The following is a 4,597-nucleotide window of genomic DNA, read 5'->3' on the forward strand; positions in this document are numbered from 1 at the left end:
GTGACTTATTAAAAACAATACGCTCTCCTGCAATTCTTCTTCATATAGTACCTATGTACGATTACAATATTGAACACCAGATTGTTCTTTATCAGGATTCACACAGCGATATGATCTCCATGATATTTAAAACACCAAAAATAAATACCTCCCCCGAACATGGATTTATATTTCCAATAAATATCTCCACTCTCCCAATTTAATACTCAGCGCATCCAACGTATAATTAAATGTCTGACTAATGAATAGGGTATTACATGCATTTTTGAAATATATCTTAAATAAATTCTTTAGTCTTAATATATCTCTAAAAATTAAAAATATTTTTTTTTCTCACGTTATGTACGAATATAAATTAATTGTTTTATCATAATTTCAAATTTCGCGCGTATTTCTCGAAAACGCGGCACACAACGGTCGCCATGATTGTTTTTTGGTCATGACGTCATTACGTTAGTAAAAAACTACAGCTGTCAGTAATGCTACTGCTCCACCTGCGTCTTAACGCGTTAAATTTTGGCATTACGCAGATGTGGCCAACGTTTTAATGGCAATTTATACAAATGGCATTATTAATAGCATTAAACGTTAAGCGATAACTCGGGTGTCGGTTTTTTGGACACATCAAAGGGTTTTAGTGCGTAGCTTAGAGCGCTAAGTGATGTTGGCTACATTAATGCCATCTCATTGCACGCATGCAAGGACGAGTGTAGATACTTTGTTTAAGCGGTAACTGCATTTTACGAGCACGGTAATGGAATGGTCAAATGAGAAAGCTTTAGTTTTTAGAATTATTTTGTGTGTCTGAGTTTAACCTCTTTAATGTGTGTTAACGCGTTACTTCATGAGGGATTAACTCTTTGCAGAATTGTACCTAAGTGTAGCCAACACGCATTTTTAATGCAATAAGTAACGTGTAGTTGGCCATTGACATTAACGCTAACGCAGGTGGAGCAGGAGCATTATACATATTTTGATATGTATTGAAAATTTTAACTGACACTTTTGTTTAGGGGAGAGCGGGGCTGAAAGTGCCGGGGGTAAATTGTGCCGACGCGAATATCTCAAAAACAGAAAGAGATAGATATATGCGATCGTATTGTGTCGCGTAAGGCCTAACAGTCGCGCACACGCGGCTGCCATTTTAGTTGCGTCAGCGACGCGGACCGAGTCGTACTGCATGTGAGGGTCCTCCAGCGCCACGTAAGTAAATATTTTCGTTTCAATACTTTTTGGTCTCAAGCTAGCATTTTTCGTGCTTTTAATATGTGAGTTTTTGTAAAATGTTTGTTATTTATCCTAGTTTGTAATTTTAATGCTTTGTGTACAGTGATTTTTATATGGGAGACAAAATATCACACTATCATAAACGGGGTAAAATGTGCCGTTCATGTGGGGCTGCTTGTGCCGCGGCACAACCAAACCCTAACCAACCTATATTGTTTCAGTATTGTTTATATTTACGCGAGCTATTATGAAAGAAAGAAAATATGCAGTTTCCAGCCTCCTCAATCAGTTGATAATAACACAGGAGATAAAAATGCAGCAGTTTTCTCACCAGAGCTAATAAGACCACTGCCTAAAGCACCTCCCCGACTAATTGGACATACTAAAGCACGTAAAAGAAAGACAGCTGTTCTTACGGACACTCCAGAGAAAAATGCTTTAGCAGAAGAACAGGCTAGTAAAAAGAAGAAAAAAGAAAGCGAAACTAAAAAGAAGGTTAAGGGAAAAGGGACGGGAAAATGCAAGGGAAAGGGTAAACAAACAAAAAAGCCGACTAAAAACCCCACTAAGAGAAGAGTATTGCAAGATGACGACAGTTCTGATGACGAACAAGAATGGTTCTGTATCATTTGTTGTGATGCTTATTCTAACTCTGCCCCTGGAGAACAATGGATTGAATGCAGAGAATGTAAGAATTGGGCCCATTTGCAATGTATTGAAGATGAAGAAAACCAAGCATTTGTATGTCCTAATTGTTATTCTGATCAATCACCTGGAGAGTAACTAGTTTTGGCATATTTTTTATTTCTTAAAAAGACTCGAGACTGATTAAAAAGTTAATAATTTTAGAACATATTAATAATTGATCTCATTCGCATAAAAATAAGTACAAACTATTGATTAAAAATACGTTTTTATGTTTGAATAATTACATAAGAAGCTTCCTTGTTTTTTTTTTATTGTAATACTTAGTATTATACAATTAAACTTTAAAAACTGTTGATTTATATTAAAAAATATAACGAATAAATATATGATTATAAAACTGATGTGTTTTAATTTCCTAATTAATTTTCATTCATATAAAACTCCCAGCATTATCAACGGCACAACCAACCTCAGCTACGGCACAACTTGCCCCAGATTGGGGTTGGTAGTGCCTTGCCGCCTCTGTATAAAAAAATCGCATTTTCATAAAAACTATTAAAAATGTGCAAAATCTGAAGTTAAATTCGTAAAATAGATTAAATTTGGCTTAGGATGAACCACTACTTTCAGACATAGTACTTGTTTTATCCGAATCTTAAAAGGATTTGTCAAAATCGGCACTTTCAGCCCCGCTCTCCCCTTCTACCGTAATGACGTCATTAGCATGGCGGCGACATTTCGTAGTGTTCAAAGACAGATAAAAAAACCTAAAAACTTTAAACTGCAATAAAAAATATATTTATGTACCTTACGAAGTGAAACTAACATTTCCCGATTGCTTTTCCTCTAAACAATCATTGTAATACACTTTTAATTTTTTTCTCATCTAGACTAAAATACCCTATTGGAAAAACACTTAATACAACGATAAAATAATATGTGATGTTTTATTGCGTACATTAATTGAGTACCTACAATGTTAACGGTGACCAATAATCATAATTAATCAGTCGGCATTTGAGCTATTGAACGTTTCGTGGGATTTCTGCGGATTTGCCGTATGGAACATATATCGAGATTCACCTTTGTGTATGCCTGCTTCAATGCGATTCCTTGAAGAAACGATGCGCTATGTAGTATGTACCAAAGCTATGAATGCTAGGTTCTCTTTGTGTTATAAGGTAATCCGTAGTCATGGAAACTACAAATCCCAGTAAGCTGCCGACTGCATGTGAGCCCCTTTCCTCCCCCTTATCCTCTAGTCGTACTAAGCGAGCATCGTAATGTTGTCATATATGCCTAAATGGATGCTTTCAGTCAATACGTAAGTCATAGTTTACACAGACAGAATCTCCGAAGCAAATACTAATTAATGCCTTTGGAGCCATGCGGAAAGGATTGGATAACCACAATGTTTTTACTGGTCTTTTTTTCGAACATTCTTTGGGAAATATCCCAGATGCCCAGGGTAAGCAAATACTGTAGTTCGTCCAACTCCCTTTTCGCCATAAAATCCATCAGTTTTCTAATTAATTACAGATGCATAGGGAAGTCAAAGAAGAAAATGAATGAAAAACTAATAGAGCCTACATAAACAGTGTATCTTTTCCACTCTTAAAATGAAATGAAATTTTCCGATACTCCTTTGAAAGATAAAGTAAACATGATTGGGTTCCTGCGGTTGTATGCACATACTTACACATTAAACATTATTATAACGATTTTAATTTGGGTTTACTTATACATATATTGAATAATTGAGCAAACATTTCACTTTGATGTTTACAATTATAAAAATACGAATTCTTGTAAGTTCGAGTTCTCGTAAAATAAGGTAGGCAAGACTTAATAAAATTGTTAATTTCAAAAGTTAATAAATAAATCAATCAATAAAAAAAATAAGAAAGCAAGGTAGACAGAGAATCATGTTTTAGATAAAATATACATACAAGGTACTAATAAGCTGAGTAATTAAACAACAACTAAGCAGTTAAACATTTTTTTTATGATTTGGTCCATTGGTACAGGAATTCTTTTTTTTTTGTAGGCCTGAATACCCAACGCGTTGTAAGTATTATTACTAATTAGTAATGCGACGCATATTCACATCCAAAGGCCTTTAATTGGCGTCTCTCCATCGATGCATTTTACTGCGAAGTTTAACTAATTGTAAAAGGAAAGCTTATTAATTTTGCAAGGAATTCTCGGTATCAATTTACTAGAAAAAATACGCCTACGATGGTACCTACGTAGGATCTTTTATTAGTAGGTAGTTAAATGCCTAGTCATTTTAACACACAGTAAGTAAATAGTAGTTTTAGCAAAACATCAGCAAAGTCTATAAAATGTTTGCTTGAAATGAATGTCTTAATAACTTCTTTATTGCTGTTTGACAGAATTTTTAATGATGTAGGTACATAGCTACAATTTGTTTTCACAATTTTCCGAATTGAATACTGTTTCCTCAAAACCTCGTGCGGCGCTGTATATTAAACAAAGCACAAAGCGCTTGAACCAACGTTGTCAATCACACGTTACTGCACCAATTTTTAAATCATGTTTCATATTTCGTAGCTGTATGTGTATCAAAGCCCTGCCAAAGTATTTTGCAATTTTCCCGGAACCATACTACGTTTAATTTGTATACCCAAAAATTCCAAAAATTAACGCGATTTTTTGTGAAATTTGTAATCCGATCGCATTCTGATATTTAATTAATCAC

The 4,597-nt window shown here is 34.6% G+C and overlaps 1 long non-coding RNA gene across 1 annotated transcript; it reads left to right on the forward strand.

Moving 5' to 3' along the window:
• Positions 1-250: 250 nt before the first annotated feature.
• On the forward strand, positions 251-1,757 carry LOC135119328 (uncharacterized). Its single transcript, XR_010278174.1, has 2 exons — positions 251-1,203; positions 1,449-1,757. It is a non-coding gene; the product is annotated as an uncharacterized LOC135119328 (long non-coding RNA).
• Positions 1,758-4,597: the final 2,840 nt, after the last annotated feature.

Source organism: Helicoverpa armigera, chromosome 1 (assembly GCF_030705265.1).
Source record: "Helicoverpa armigera isolate CAAS_96S chromosome 1, ASM3070526v1, whole genome shotgun sequence".
NCBI classification, from domain to species: Eukaryota; Metazoa; Arthropoda; class Insecta; order Lepidoptera; family Noctuidae; genus Helicoverpa; species Helicoverpa armigera.